Source organism: Oncorhynchus kisutch, linkage group LG10, assembly GCF_002021735.2.
Source record: "Oncorhynchus kisutch isolate 150728-3 linkage group LG10, Okis_V2, whole genome shotgun sequence".
Classification (NCBI taxonomy): domain Eukaryota; kingdom Metazoa; phylum Chordata; class Actinopteri; order Salmoniformes; family Salmonidae; genus Oncorhynchus; species Oncorhynchus kisutch.
In genome coordinates, this window is record NC_034183.2 from 38891082 (window position 1) to 38907808 (window position 16727).

General features: G+C 45.1%; 1 protein-coding gene across 8 annotated transcripts in view; it reads right to left on the reverse strand.

Annotated features, from left to right (window-relative positions):
• The window catches only part of LOC109897217 (SH3-containing GRB2-like protein 3-interacting protein 1), a 105229-nt gene extending 103080 nt beyond the window's left edge, over nt 1-2149 (reverse strand). For 4 of the 8 annotated variants that reach the window (XM_031833628.1, XM_031833635.1, XM_031833630.1 and 1 more), the window contains exon 1: nt 1962-2145. The gene's annotated coding sequence lies outside the window, so the exon portion shown is untranslated. Of the gene's footprint in view, nt 1-1961 lie in introns of all 8 variants that reach the window. The other 4 variants (XM_031833637.1, XM_031833636.1, XM_031833627.1 and 1 more) reach the window with 4 other exon arrangements.
• Nucleotides 2150-16727: the final 14578 nt, after the last annotated feature.

Below are 16727 nucleotides of genomic sequence, written 5' to 3' on the forward strand. Positions count from 1 at the left end.
CTTTCCAGAGATGTTGTCTTGGCTGTGTGCTTTGGGTCATGGTCCTGTTGGAAAGTGAACCTTTGCCCCAGTCTGAGGACATGAGCACTCTGGAACAGGTTTTCGTCAAGGATCTCTCTGTACTTTGCTCCGTTCATCTTTCCCTCGATCCTGACAACTCTCCCAGTCACTGCCTCCAAAAAACATCCCCACAGCATGATACAGCCACCACCATTCTAGATATAGGACAGACAGTTCAAACCCTTGAAGTGGGTTTGAAGTGTCAAAAGCTTTCTAAGTGTCCGACAAGCTTTATCTGCCCTTAACCTTGTTCTGAACACCTCCAAAATTAAGGTCATGTGGTTTGGTAAGAAGAATGCCCCTCTCCCCACAGGTGTGATTACTACCTCTGAGGGTTTAGAGCTTGAGGTAGTCAGTCACCTCCTACAAGTACTTGGTAGTATGTCTAGCCGGTACACTGTCCTTCTCTCAGCACATATCAAAGCTGCAGGTTAAAGTTAAATATAGACCTGGTTTCCTCGATAGTAATCGCTCCTCTTTCACTCCAGCTGCCAAACTAACCCTGATTCAGATGACCATCCTACCCATGCTAGATTACGGAGACGTAATTTATAGATCGGCAGGTAAGGGGGCTCGGCAGGTAAGGGGGCTCTCGAGCGGCTAGATGTTCTTTACCATTCTCAGATTTGCCACCAATGCTCCTTATAGGACACATCACTGCACTCTATACTCTTCTGTAAACTGGACATCTCTGTATACCTATCGCAAGACCCACTGGTTGATGCATATCTATACAACCCTTAGGCCTCACTCCCCCCTATCTGAGATATCTACTGCAGCCCTCATCCTCCACAACACCCGTTCTGCCAGTCACATTCTGTTAAAGGTCCCCCAAAAGCACATACATCCCTGGGTCGCTCCTCTTTTCAGTTCGCTGCAGCTAGAGACTGGAACGAGCTGCAACAAACACTCAAACTGGACAGTTTAATCTCAATCTCTTCATTCAAAGAATCAATCATGGACACTCTTACTGACAGTTGTGGCTGCTTTGCGTGATGTATTGGTGTCTCTACCTTCTTGCCCTTTGTGCTGTTGTCTGTGCCCAATGTTTGTACCCTGGTTTGTGCTGCTACAATGTTGTTGTCATGTTGCTACCATGCTGTGTTGCTGCAATGCTATGTTGTTGTCTTAGATCTCTCTTTATGTAGTGCTGTGTTGTCTCTTGTTGTGATGTGTGTTTTGTCCTATACTTTTATTTAATGTATGTTTAATCCCAGCCCCCGTCCCCGCAGGAGGCCTTTTGATTGGCTGTCATTGTAAATAATTATTTGTTCTTAACTGACTTGCCTAATTAAATAAAAGTTAAATTTAAAAAATACCACACCCCCTCAGGCCTTATGGCTTAAAAATAGCCTGACCTTATAATATAGACCTATCAATAATAACTATATAGATAGTGATTTTTTTTGTTCTTTGTAGGGAAGGGGATATTCAAATATACAAATATGTTGATTTACACTGTAACATTAGTCACATGTTACAATATAGACTAATTTGATCCAGTGTAGTTATCGCTGCATCACAAGTTCAAAAAACATGTTTAGAAAATGTAAAATCAGATGTTAATAATAATATTCTGTAGCAAAAGTATAGAGGAAAGTTAGTAACGTGTTTCAGGAGGTTGCAGTGTTATGAAGCGATCTGTTGAAGTTATAATTTAAGATCTTATTTTATGCTCCTAATAGCCTCCCTCTCTTATGTCTTGCGCCCCTCATAATCATGGTTCATCCGACTCATATTGAATCTTTCAAAGATCTTCGACGGTCGAGAAGAAACAATAACATTTTCACACCCAATCGTACACCGATTACGCAATAATTTATCAACAAGGAAGCGCTTTCAAAACATCTCTACTCCACCTTCCAAAACAAATTCAGATTGTAACACATGATGATATTCACCTGTGCGTCCGTCGTCTTCTCTCTGCAGTGTAAAATATGTATTTATTCGACAGAATTGCCATGTAGTTAGTTCAGTGACGGTGTCTCCGCATCATTAGAGTTGATATGCACATGTCGCTGTACTTGTCACGAGTGAAGCAGCACAGGGACATGTGTTGTGGTGAAGTCGGCTGGCTTTTCCAGTAGAGCTACACTGGATTCTCTGGGCGTTAAAACACAACGTTTCTGTAACAAAGTAAGGTTGGCAAATGCATTATGTCAACGACTTTCAAAGTTTTTCAGCGGGGACCCATTTTTTTCGGGATGGTACTTACTCTAGCATGTAGTGGAATATGGGTAAATTCAAGAGGGTGCTACTAAATGAGTGTCTACTTTGTTTTATTTAGCCTATGCCATTATACATTACATACCATTAAATTGTTCTCTACAATATTATCACCTGATTAAATCATAACGTTAGTTTGTGGTGTGACCGTTGCTAGTTTAGACCGCACAGCTATTTGTTATATCTAGACCATATTTCGGCTTTGGACCAATCAAACTCAACTAAATATCCTCGTCAGTTTCGGCTGTACTGTAACCCCGACCAATCAACGTTGCGAGGGACATTTATATGGCAATTTAAAGGGAAAGACTCAGAAATAGCCATGAAAAGTGGAACAGATTTTTTTTCAGGGAGGGTAGATGTTAAAATTCAGTCTGTTAGCTTTGTAAATTAAGGTACAGTACCAGTCAAACGTTTTGACACAACTACTCATTTAAGGGTTTTAATTTATTTGTACTATTTTCTACATTGTAGAATAATAGTGAAGACCTCAACACTGTGAAATAACACATATGGAATCATGTAGTAACCAAAAAAAGTGTTAAACAAATCAAATATATTTGAGATTATTCAAAGTAGACACCCTTTGCCTTGATGACAGCTTTGCACACTCTTGGCATTCTCTAAACCAGCTTCTTAATAATACATTATAGTCCCACTAAACGCAAACCAGATGGATGGCGTATCGCTGCAGAATGCTGTGGTCGCCATGCTGGTTAAGTGTGCCTTGAATTCTAAATAAATCACTGACAGTGTCACCAGCAAAGCACCCCCACACCATCACACCAAGAAGAGACTAGCTTGGGCCAAGAAACACAAGCAATGGACATTAGACTGGTGGAAATCTGTCTTTTGGTCTGATGAGCCCAAATTTGAGATTTTTGGTTCTAACCGCCGTGTCCTTGTGAGACGCAGAGTAGGTGAACAGATGATCTCCCGCATGTGTGATTCCCACTGTGAAGCATGGAGGAGGAGATGTGGGGGTGCTTTGCTGGTGACATTGTCAGTGATATATCTAGAATTCAAGGCACACTTAACCAGCATGGCAATACGCCATCCATCTAGTTTGTGCTTAGTGGGACTATAATTTTATTTTCAACAAGACAATGACCCAACACACCTCCAGGCTGTGTAAGAGCTATTTGACAAAGAAGGAGAGTGATGGAGTGCTGAGTCAGATGACCTGGCCTCCACGATCACCTGACCTCAACCCAATTGAGATGGTTTGGAATGAGTTGGACCGCAGAGTGAAGGAAAAGCAGCCAACAAGTGCTCAGCACGTGGGAACTCATTCAAGGCTGTTGAAAAAGCATTCCATGAGAAGCTGGTTGAGAGAATGCCAAGCGTGTGCAAAGCTGTCATCAAGGCTATGAGTGGCTACTTTGAAGAATCTCAAATATATTTTGATTTGTTTAACACTTTTTTGGTTACTACATGATTCCATATGTGTTATTTCATAGTATTGATGTCTTCACTATTATTCTACAATGTAGAAAATAATACAAATAAAGAAAATGAGTGAGTAGGTGTGTCCTAACGTTTGACTGGTACTGTATGTATGTATATACAGTTGAAGTTAGATGTTTACATACACTTAGGTTGGAGACATTAAAACTTGTTTTTCAACCACTCCACAAATTTCTTGTTAACAAACTATAGTTTTGGCAAGTCGGTTAGGACATCTACTTTGTGGGGCTGTTCAGAACTAGGGTCCAGTCTAGTGTACTGTTGTGGTTGGGGCGCGCGAACTGAAAGCTCGCCCCACTTTGTTTTCTTCCAGAATTGAACACATTTTATACCGTCTTAAATGTTTAACTTATTAGATATTTTGTAGTCATGTTGCGTGAGTTGGAAACTGTGTTTTTCTGGATCAAACGCGCCAAATAAATTGACATTTTGGAGATATAACGACGGAATTTATTGAACAAAAGGACCGTTTCTGATGTTTATGGGACATTTTGGAGTGCCAACAAAATAAGTTCTTCAAAGGTAAGGCATGAATTATATCGTTATTTCTGAGTTTTGTGTCGCACCTGGCGGGATGAAATATGATTGTCTGTGTTTGTTTGATGGGGTGCTGTCCTCAGATAATCGCATGGTTTGCTTTTGCCGTAAAGCCTTTTTGAAATCTGACACGTTGGCTGGATTAACAACAAGTGTATTAACAACAAGTGTAGCTTTAATTTGGTGTATTGCATGTGTGATTTCATGAAAGTTTAATATTTATAGTAATTACCTTTGTAATTTGAATTTGGCGCTCTGCCATTTCACCAGATGTTGTCGAGGGGTTCCGCTAGCGGAATGTCTAGCCATAACAGGTTTTAACAAAAGAGCATTTGCGAAAAACATAATCGTTGCACGAATGTACCTAACTGTAAACATCAATGCCTTTCTTAAAATCAATACACAGAAGTATATATTTTTAAACCTGCATATTTAGTTAAAAGAAATTCATGTTAGCAGGTGATATTAAACTAGGGAAATTGTGTCACTACTCTTGCGTTCATTGAATGCAAAGTCAGGGTATATGCAACAGTTTGGGCCACCTGGCTCGTTGCGAACTAATTTGCCAGAATTGTAAGTAATAATGACATAACATTGAAGGTTGTGCAATGTAACAAGAATATATAGACTTATGGATGCCACCCGTTAGAGATAATATGGAACGGTTTATTTTCGAAATTATAGTTTCCAGATTTGACCATATTAATGAACTAAGGCTCGTATTTCTGTGTGTTATTATGTTATAATTAAGTCTATGATTTGATATTTGATAGAGCAGTCTGACTGAGTGGTGGTAGGCAACAGCAGGCTCGCAAGCATTCATTCAAACAGCACTTTCGTGCGTTTGCCAGCAGCTCGTCGCAATGCTTCAAGCATTGCGCTGTTTATGACTTCAAGCCTATCAACTCCCGAGATTAGGCTGGTGTAACCGATGTGAAATGGCTAGTTAGTTAGCGGGGTGCGCGCTAATAGCGTTTCAAACGTCACTCTCTCTAAGACTTGGAGTGGTTGTTCCCCTTGCTCTGCAAGGGCTGCGGGTTTTGTGGAGCGATGGGTAACGATGATTCGAGGGTGGCTGTTGTCGATGTGTTCCTGGTTCGAGCCCAGGTAGGGGCGAGGAGAGGGACTGAAGCTATACTGTTACACTGGCAATACTAAAGTGCCTATAAGAACATCCAATACTCAAAGGTATATGAAATACAAATGGTACAGAGAGAAATAGTCCTATAATTCCTAAAATAACCTCAACCTAAAACTTCTTACCTGGGAATATTGAAGACTCATGTTAAAAGGAACGACCAGCTTTCATATGTTCTCATGTTCTGAGCAAGGAACCTAAACGTTAGCTTTTTTACATGGCACATATTGCACTTTTACTTTCTTATCCAACACTTTGTTTTTGCATTATTTAAACAAAATTGAACATGTTTCATAATTTATTTGAGGCTAAATTGATTTGATTGATGTATTATATTAAGTTAAAATAAGTGTTCATTCAGTATTGCTCTTAATTGTCATTATAACAAATGAATAAATAAAAATTGGCCGATTAATCGGTATCGGCTTTTTTTGGCCGTCCAATAATCGGAATCGGTATCGGCGTTGAAAAATCATAATCAGTCGACCTCTAATCACAATCCCAGTGGGTCAGAAGTTTAGACACACTGTTGACTGTGCCTTTAAACAGCTTGGAAAATTCCAGAAAATAATGTCATAGCTTTTGAAGCTTCTGATAGGCTTATTGACATCATTTGAGTCAATTGGAAGTGTACCTGTGGATGTATTTCAAGGCCTACCTTCAAACTCAGTGCCTCTTTGCTTGACATCATGGGAAAATCAAAATAAATCAGCCAAGACCTCAGAAATCATCCTTGGGAACAATTTCCAAATGCCTGAAGGTACCACGTTCATCTGTACAAACAATAGTAAGCAAGAATAAACACCATGGGACCACACAGCTGTCATACCGCTCAGGAAGGAGATGCGTTCTGTCTCCTAGAGATGAACGTATTTAGGTGCGAAAAGTGCAAATCAATCCCAGAACAACAGAAAATGACCTTGTGAAGATGCTGGAGGAAACAGGTACAAAAGTATCTATACCCACAGTAAAACAAGTCCTATATAAGGAAGAAGCTACTGATCCAAAACCGCCATAAAAAAAAGCCAGACTACGGTTTGCAACTGCACATGGAGAAATGTCCTCTGGTCTGATGAAACAAAAATAGAACTGTTTGGCCATAATGACCATCATTATGTTTGGAGGAAAAGGGGGAGGCTTGCAAGCCGAAGAACACCATCCCAACCGTGAAGCACAGGTGTGGCAGCATCATGTTGTGGGGGTTCTTTGCTGCAGGAGAGACTGGTGCACTTTACAAAATAGATGGCATCACGAGGGAGGAGAATTATGTGGATATATTGAAGCAACATCTCAAGACATCAGTCTGGAAGTTAAAGCTTGGTCGCAAATGGGTCTTCCAAATGGACAATGACCCCAAGCATATTTCCAAAGTTGTAGCAAAATGGCTTAAGGACAACCATGTCAAGGTATTGGAGTGGCCATCACAAAGCCTTGACCCCAATCCCATAGAACATTTGTGGGCAGAACTGAGCAGGGAGGCCTACAAACCTGACTCAGTTACACCAGCTCTGTCAGGAGGAATGGGCCAAAATTCACCAAACTTATTGAGGGATGCTTGTGGAAGGCTACCCTAAATGTTTGACCCAAGTTAAACAATTTAACGGCAATGCTACCAAATACTAATTGAGTGTATGTAAACTTATGACCCACTGGGAATGTGATGAAAGAAATAAAAGCTGAAATAAATCATTCTGTCTACTATTATTCTGACATTTCACATTCTTAAAATAAAGTGGTGATCCTAACTGACCTAAGACAGGGGATTTTTTACAAGGATTAAATGTCAGGAGTTTTGAAAAACTGAGTTTAAATGTATTTGGCTAAGGTGTCTGTCTGTCTGTCTGTCTGTCTGTCTGTCTGTCTGTCTGTCTGTCTGTCTGTCTGTCTGTACAGTGCCTTCGTAAAGTATTGACTTTTTCCACATTTTGTTACGTTACAGCCTTATTCAAAAAATAAAACATCCTCAGCAATCTACACACAAAACCCCATAGTCACAAAGAGAAAAAAGGTTTTTAGAGAAAAAAAAACAGATACCTTATTTACATAGGTATTAAGACCCTTTACTATGAAACTCGAAATTGAGCTCCGGTGCATCCTATTTCCAATGTTCATCCTTGAGATGTTTCTACAACTTGATTGGAGTCCACCTGTGGTAAATTCAATTGATTGGACATGATTTGGAAAGGCACTCACTTTTCTACATTAAGGTCCCACAGTTGACAGTGTATATCAGAGCAAAAACCAAGCCATGAGGTTGAAGGAATTGTCCGTAGCGCTCCGAAACAGGATTGTGATGAGGCACAGATCTGAGGATGGGTACAAAAAAATGTCTGCAGCATTGAAGGTCCCCAAGAACACAATGGCCTCCATCATTCTTAAATGGAAGAAGTTAAATGCAAGATGGCGCAGACAGATGGCCCGACAGAGAAGGTTGCCTCGCTTCAAGTCCTTAGGAAACCACTGCAGTAATTTGTTTTTTATTGATTATTCCTTACATTGTTATCCCAGAAAATCGTAAGTGTTATTACATACAGTCGGGAAGAACTATTGGATATAAGAGCGACGTCAACTTACCAACATTATGACCAGGAATACGACTTTCCCTAAGCGGATCCTTTGTTCGGACCTCCACTCTGGACATTGGATCTAATCCCAGAGGCCGACCCAAAACAACGTCGGCGCCGCAGCAGAGGCAGACGGAGCGGTCTCCTGGTCGCACACCATCCACCGCTTCTGAGCTTATTACTCGCCAATGTCTAATCTCTAGACAACAAGGTGGACGAAATTAGGGCACGAGTTGCCTTCCAGAAAGACATCAGAGATTGTAACATAATCTGTTTCATGGAAACATGACTCACTCGGGATATGTTGTCAGAGTCGTAACAGCCACCAGTTTTCTTCATGCATCGCACTGACAGAAACTAACATTTCTCTGGTAAGAAGAAGGGCGGGGTTCTATGCTTCATGATTAACGACTCATGGTGTAATCATAACAACATATAGGAACTCAAGTTCTTTTGTTCACCTGACCTAGAATTCCTTACAATTAAATGCAGACCGCATTATCTACCAAGATAATTCTCCTCGATTATAGTCACAGCCGTGTATATACTTCTACGGCCCTGAAAGAACTTCACTGGACTCTATGTAAACTGGAAACCATATATCCTGAGGCTGCATTTATTGTAGCTGGCGATTTTAAGAAAGCTAATTTGAGAACAAGGCTACCTAAATTCTACTAGCACAGTGATTGTAGTACCTGCTCAAGCAAAACACTGGACCACTGCTCTAACTTCCTCGACGCAAACACTGCCCTCCCCCGCCCTCGTTTTGGCAAATCTGACAATGACACCTTGTTGCTCCCCTCCTATAGGCAGAAACTAAAACAGGAAGCGCCCGTGATTAGGTCTATCCAAAGTTGGTCTGACCAATCGGATTCCATGCTTCAAGATTGCTTCGATCAAATGGACTGGGATATTTTCCGGGTAGCCTCAGACAATAACATCCACGTATTTGCTGACTCGGTGAGTGAGTTTATTAGGAAGTCCATTGGAGATGTTGTACCCACTGTGACTATTAAAACCTTTCCTAACCAGAAACCGTGGATTGGTGGCAGCATTCGCACAAAACTGAAAGTGCGAACCACAGCATTTAATCATAGCAAGGCGACTGGAAACATGACCGAATACAAAGAGTGTAGTTATTCCTTCCGCAAGGCAATCAAACAAGCAAAGTGTCAGCATAGAGACAAGGTAGTCGCAATTCAATGGCTCAAACACGAGACGTATTTGGCAGGGTCTACAGACAATCACGGATTACAAAACACATTAGTGTTCTTTAGTTCACCTCTGACCATTCCACACGTTCTATGTTAGAAATATTATTCCAGTATTCGCTTTAGAACATGTTAGAGTTGCGGCTGGAAAAGTCTGTTGAAACAAAAGACATTCCTCTGGTGAACATTGGAGAAGGAGAGCTGAATGTTCTGTACTTGATTTACAACAGGGCGTGAGTTGATAACCCCCATCAGTTCCCTCCTCCCACCTCTGTGGGTGAGAGGGGGTCTTTGTCATTATAGGGTATTGTGTGTAGATTGATGAGGATTTTTTATTGTTTTTATACATTTTGGAATAAGCCTAACAAAATGTGGAAAAAGTCTATGAGTCTGAATGCTTTCCGAAGACACTGTATATATAAATATATTTCATATATGCTAGATTTAGTTTTGTATTCCACAGTTTTAATTTAGAAAATGACCGTGATATCACACAAACCTGCAGTCACTAGCTAGCTTGTCAGTTGACGTTTGAAGTTTGTGCTGTTCTGTCCATGGCAGTAATGACATTCACTCTAATCATGCTAAATTCTCAGAGTAAATTGTCTGTAATTTATGAACCATACCCTACCGTTCAAATGTTTGGGGTCACTTACAAATGTCTTTGTTTTTGAAAGATGTCACGCCCTGACCTTAGTATTCTTTGTTTTCTTTATTATTTTGGTTAGGTCAGGGTGTGACATGGGTGATATGTGTGTTTATGCCTCATTCTAGGGTCGCACTGTCTAGGGGATTTTGTAGATTTATGGGGTTGTTTTCATCTAGGTGTTTATGTTGGTCTATGGTTGCCCAGATTGGTTCTCAATTAGAGGCAGGTGTTTATCGTTGTCTCTGATTGGGAACCTTATTTAGGCAGCCATCTTCTTTGGGTATTTCGTGGGTTATTGTCTATGTGTAGTTGCCTGTGTCAGCACTCGTTATCATAGCGTCACATTCATTTTGTTGTTTTTGTTTCAGTGTTCTTTGTGTTTTTCATCATTCAATAAAATAATGGATTCACACCACGCTGCGCTTTGGTCTACTCCCTACGACAATCGTGACAAAAGCAAATACAATTTTTTGGTCCATTTAAAATAACATCAAATTGATCAGAAATACATTGTTAATGTTGTAAATGACTATTGTAGCTGGAAACTGCAGATTTTTTATGGAAAATCTACATAGGCGTACAGAGGCCCATTATCAGCAATCGTCACTCCTGTGTTCCAATGGCACGTTATGTTAGTTAATCCAAGTTTATCATTTTAAAAGGCTAATAGACAACCCTTTTGCAATTATGTTAGCACAGCTGAAAACTGTTGTTCTGATTAAAGAAGCAATAAAACTGGCCTTCTTTAGACTAGTTGAGTATCTGGAGCATCAGCATTTGTGGGTTAGATTACAGGCTCAAAATGGCCAGAAACAAATAACTTTCTTCTGAAACTCATCAGTCTATTCTTATTCTGAGAAATGAAGGCTACTCTATGCGTGAAATTGCCAAGAACCTGAAGATCTCGTACATTGCTGTGTACTACTCCCTTCACAGAACAGCACAAAATGGCTCTAACCAGAATAGAACGAGTGGGAGGCCCTGGTGCACAACTGAGCAAGAGGACAAGTACATTAGAGTGCCTAGTTTGAGAAGTCCTCAACTGGCAGCTTCTTTAAATAGTACCCTCAAAGCACCAGTCTCAATGTCAACAGTGAAGAGGCGACTATGGGATTCTGGCCTTCTTGGCAGAGTTCCTCTGTCCAGTGTCTGTGTTCTTTTACCCAGCTTAATCTGTTATTTTTATTGGCCAGTCTGAGATATGGCTTTTTCTTTGCAACTCTGCCTAGAAGGCCAGTGTCCCGGAGTCGCCTCTTCACTGTTGACGTTGAGAATGGTGTTTTGCCGGCACTATTTAATGAAGCTGCCTTTTTCGCTTAAGTTTTCATGTACTGAATGTTTCCATCCCATGTAGGTTAGTCTACATGATTAGATTATTATGGATACAGTGCTTTCGGAAAGTATTCAGACCCCTTCACCTTTTCCACATTTTGTTATGTTAGCCTTATTCTAAAATGGATTAAATCATTTCTCCCCTCATAAATCTACACGCAATACCCCATCATCACAAAGCGAAAACAAGTTTTTAGAAATGGTTGCAATTTGAAAACAGAAATAGGTTATTTACATAAGTTTTCAGACCGTTTACTTAGTACTTTGTTGAAGCACCTTTGTCGGCAATTACAGCCTCGAGTCTTCTTGGGTTATCATTCAGTCGTGTTTTTTCATCTCCTGCTGCTGCTCAAATGTACTTCTTCCCTTCTCTCACTTCCCAGGCTGGTCTCTCAAGAACCTCAAGAGGGGCTAGACCCCTGTTGTTTTATGTTTGTATAAACGGGGCATGATGATGTCTGCTCTGTAACAATCAAAATGCACTATCTTGAGTTCATATGCACGCCACTTGGCAAAAATACTATGAGTATTATAATGCATAAAACTGACAAATCGTAATGGCTCAGCCTGCCTCTGGTGCTGTTGTCATGCCAACGCCTCTGCCATGACAGGGCCTAGGCAGAGCTATGATACAGTACACACTGAACCCAAAATTCTGTACACTCTCTGTACACTCTCTCTCATACACACACACACCTATCGACTGGCGAGGAGGAGATGAGACATCAGTTGCATTGGAGGCTACTGAGGGGAGGACGGCTCATAATAATGGCTGGAATGGAGTCAATGGCATGGTATCAAACATGTGGTTGATACCATTCCATTGCCTCCATTGAAGCAATGATTATGAGCCGTCCTTCCCTCAGCAGCCTCCACTGATCAGGTGATATGAGCAGATCCTGTTGGTCACACAGCAGTTACAGTTGAAGTCGGAAGTTTACATACACCTTAGCCAAATACATGTCAACTCAGTTTTTCACAACTACTGACATTTAATCATAGTAAAAAGTCCTTGTCCTAGGTCAGTTAGGATCACCACTTAATTTTAAGAATGTGAAATGTCAGAATAATAGTAGAGAGATTTATTCCCAGTGGGTCAGAAGTTTACATACACTCAATTAGTATTTGGTAGCATTGCCTTTAAATTGTTTATCTTGGGTCAATCGTTTCGGGGAGCCTTCCACAAGCTTCCCACAATGAGTTGGGTGAATTTTGGCCCATTCCTCGTGACAGAGCTGGTGTAACTGAGTCAGGTTTGTAGGCCTCCCTGCTCGCACATGCTTTTTCAGTTCTGCCCACACATTTTCTATGGGATTGAGGTCAGGGCTTTGGGATGACCACCCCAATACCTTGACTTGGTTGTCCTTAAGTCATTTTGCCACAACTTTGGAAATATGCTTGGGGTCATTGTCCATTTGGAAGAGCCATTTGCGACCAAGCTTTAACTTGCTGACTGATGTCTTGTTGCTTCAATATATCCACATAATGTTCTTTCCTCATGATGCTATCTATTTTGTGAAGTGCACCAGTCCCTCTTGCAGCAAAGCACCCCCACAACATGATGCTTTGTGGTTGAAATGATGTTCTTCGGCTTGCAAGCCTCCCCCTTTTTCCTCCAAACATAACGATGGTCATTATGGCCAAACAGTTCTATTTTTCTTTCATCAGACCAGAGGACATTTCTTCAAAAAGTACAATATTTGTCCTTATGTGCAGTTGCAAACTGTAGTCTGGCTTTTTTATGGCGGTTTTGGAGCAGTGGTTTCCTTGCTGAGCAGCCTTTCAGTTTATGTCTATATAAGACTAGTTTTATGGTGGATATAGATACTTTTGTACCTGTTTTCTCCAGCATCTTCACAAGGTCCTTTGCTGTTGTTCTGGGATTGATTAGCACTTTTCGCACCTAAGTACGTTCATCTCTTGGAGACAGAACGCGTCTCCTTCCTGAGCTGTATGACGGCTGCGTGGTCCCATGGTGTTTATACTTGCGTACTATTGTTTGTACAGATGAACGTGTTACTTTCAGCCGTTTTTAAATTGCTCCCAAGGATGAACCAGACTTGTGGAGGTTTACAAGATTTTTTTCTGAGGTCTTGGCTGATTTCTTTTGATTTGCCAATGATGTCAAGCAAAGAGGCACTGAGTTTGAAGGTAGATGTCCTAACCGACTTGCCAAAACTGTAGTTTGTTAACAAGAATATGTGGAGTGGTTGAAAAACGAGTTTTAATGACTCCAACCTAAGTGTATGTAAACCTCTGACTTCCACTGTATCTTCTGAACACACCTGTAGATGTGATCTCTGTTGCAGAGGGAAAGTTCCAGTGTTTAGCTGGTTTATACCCTTCTCCTTGCTTCAGAACAGAAACACTGCAGTGAGAGGGAAAGACGTCGGGAGTGAGGCTAACTTTTGTTTGTGCTAATGTTGCTTCCTCTCCTCACTCTCTGTTCTCAGTGTCTCCCCCTGCTTTCTCCTGCCTCTGTCTCCCCCTGCTTCCTCCTGCCTCTGTCTCCCCCTGCTTCCTCCTGCCTCTGTCTCCCCCTGCTTCCTCCTGCCTCTCCCTTTCCCCATCTTTTTCCCGCCTTCCCCATTCCCCTTGCTTTCTTGTGCCTCCCTCTGTCCCCCTGCTTTCTTGTGCCTCCCTCTGTCCCCCTGCTTTCTCCTGCCTCCCTCTGTCCCCCTGCTTTCTCCTGCCCCTGTCTCCCCCTGCTTTCTCCTGCCTCCCTCTGTCCCCCTGCTTTCTCCTGCCTCCCTCCGTCCCCCTGCTTTCTCCTGCCCCTGTCTCCCCCTGCTTTCTCCTGCCTCCCTCTGTCCCCCTGCTTTCTCCTGCCTCCCTCTGTCCCCCTGCTTTCTCCTGCCCCTGTCTCCCCCTGCTTTCTCCTGCCCCTGTCTCCCCCTGCTTTTTCCTGCCTCCCTCTGTCCCCCTGCTTTTTCCTGCCTCCCTCTGTCCCCCTGCTTTCTCCTGCCCCTGTCTCCCCCTGCTTTTTCCTGCCTCCCTCTGTCCCCCTGCTTTCTCCTGCCCCTGTCTCCCCCTGCTTTCTCCTGCCTCCCTCTGTCCCCCTGCTTTCTCCTGCATCCCTCTGTCCCCCTGCTTTCTCCTGCCTCCCTCTGTCCCCCTGCTTTCTCCTGCATCCCTCTGTCCCCCTGCTTTCTCCTGCCCCTGTCTCCCCTGCTTTCTCCTGCCTCCCTCTGTCCCCTGCTTTCTCCTGCCTCCCTCTGTCCCCCTGCTTTCTCCTGCCTCCCTCTGTCCCCCTGCTTTCTCCTGCCTCCCTCCGTCCCCCTGCTTTCTCCTGCCCCTGTCTCCCCCTGCTTTCTCCTGCCTCCCTCTGTCCCCCTGCTTTCTCCTGCCCCTGTCTCCCCCTGCTTTTTCCTGCCTCCCTCTGTCCCCCTGCTTTTTCCTGCCTCCCTCTGTCCCCCTGCTTTCTCCTGCCCCTGTCTCCCCCTGCTTTTTCCTGCCTCCCTCTGTCCCCCTGCTTTCTCCTGCCCCTGTCTCCCCCTGCTTTCTCCTGCCTCCCTCTGTCCCCCTGCTTTCTCCTGCATCCCTCTGTCCCCCTGCTTTCTCCTGCCTCCCTCTGTCCCCCTGCTTTCTCCTGCATCCCTCTGTCCCCCTGCTTTCTCCTGCCCCTGTCTCCCCTGCTTTCTCCTGCCTCCCTCTGTCCCCCTGCTTTCTCCTGCCTCCCTCTGTCCCCCTGCTTTCTCCTGCCTCCCTCCGTCCCCCTGCTTTCTCCTGCCCCTGTCTCCCCCTGCTTTCTCCTGCCTCCCTCTGTCCCCCTGCTTTCTCCTGCCTCCCTCTGTCCCCCTGCTTTCTCCTGCCCCTGTCTCCCCCTGCTTTCTCCTGCCCCTGTCTCCCCCTGCTTTTCCTGCCTCCCTCTGTCCCCCTGCTTTTTCCTGCCTCCCTCTGTCCCCCTGCTTTCTCCTGCCCCTGTCTCCCCCTGCTTTTTCCTGCCTCCCTCTGTCCCCCTGCTTTCTCCTGCCCCTGTCTCCCCCTGCTTTCTCCTGCCTCCCTCTGTCCCCCTGCTTTCTCCTGCATCCCTCTGTCCCCCTGCTTTCTCCTGCCTCCCTCTGTCCCCCTGCTTTCTCCTGCATCCCTCTGTCCCCCTGCTTTCTCCTGCCCCTGTCTCCCCTGCTTTCTCCTGCCTCCCTCTGTCCCCCTGCTTTCTCCTGCCTCCCTCTGTCCCCCTGCTTTCTCCTGCATCCCTCTGTCCCCCTGCTTTCTCCTGCCTCCCTCTGTCCCCCTGCTTTCTCCTGCATCCCTCTGTCCCCCTGCTTTCTCCTGCCCCTGTCTCCCCTGCTTTCTCCTGCCTCCCTCTGTCCCCCTGCTTTCTCCTGCCTCCCTCTGTCCCCCTGCTTTCTCCTGCCTCCCTCTGTCCCCCTGCTTTCTCCTGCCTCCCTCCGTCCCCCTGCTTTCTCCTGCCCCTGTCTCCCCCTGCTTTCTCCTGCCTCCCTCTGTCCCCCTGCTTTCTCCTGCCCCTGTCTCCCCCTGCTTTTTCCTGCCTCCCTCTGTCCCCCTGCTTTTTCCTGCCTCCCTCTGTCCCCCTGCTTTCTCCTGCCCCTGTCTCCCCCTGCTTTTTCCTGCCTCCCTCTGTCCCCCTGCTTTCTCCTGCCCCTGTCTCCCCCTGCTTTCTCCTGCCTCCCTCTGTCCCCCTGCTTTCTCCTGCATCCCTCTGTCCCCCTGCTTTCTCCTGCCTCCCTCTGTCCCCCTGCTTTCTCCTGCATCCCTCTGTCCCCCTGCTTTCTCCTGCCCCTGTCTCCCCTGCTTTCTCCTGCCTCCCTCTGTCCCCCTGCTTTCTCCTGCCTCCCTCTGTCCCCCTGCTTTCTCCTGCCTCCCTCCGTCCCCCTGCTTTCTCCTGCCCCTGTCTCCCCCTGCTTTCTCCTGCCTCCCTCTGTCCCCCTGCTTTCTCCTGCCTCCCTCTGTCCCCCTGCTTTCTCCTGCCCCTGTCTCCCCCTGCTTTCTCCTGCCCCTGTCTCCCCCTGCTTTTTCCTGCCTCCCTCTGTCCCCCTGCTTTTTCCTGCCTCCCTCTGTCCCCCTGCTTTCTCCTGCCCCTGTCTCCCCCTGCTTTTTCCTGCCTCCCTCTGTCCCCCTGCTTTCTCCTGCCCCTGTCTCCCCCTGCTTTCTCCTGCCTCCCTCTGTCCCCCTGCTTTCTCCTGCATCCCTCTGTCCCCTTGCTTTCTCCTGCCTCCCTCTGTCCCCCTGCTTTCTCCTGCATCCCTCTGTCCCCCTGCTTTCTCCTGCCCCTGTCTCCCCTGCTTTCTCCTGCCTCCCTCTGTCCCCCTGCTTTCTCCTGCCTCCCTCTGTCCCCCTGCTTTCTCCTGCATCCCTCTGTCCCCCTGCTTTCTCCTGCCCCTGTCTCCCCCTGCTTTCTCCTGCCTCCCTCTGTCCCCCTGCTTTCTCCTGCCTCCCTCTTTCCCCCTGCTTTCTCCTGCCCCTGTCTCCCCCTGCTTTCTCCTGCCTCCCTCTGTCCCCCTGCTTTCTCCTGCCTCCCTCTGTCCCCCTGCTTTCTCCTGCCTCCCTCTTTCCCCCTGCTTTCTCCTGCCCCTGTCTCC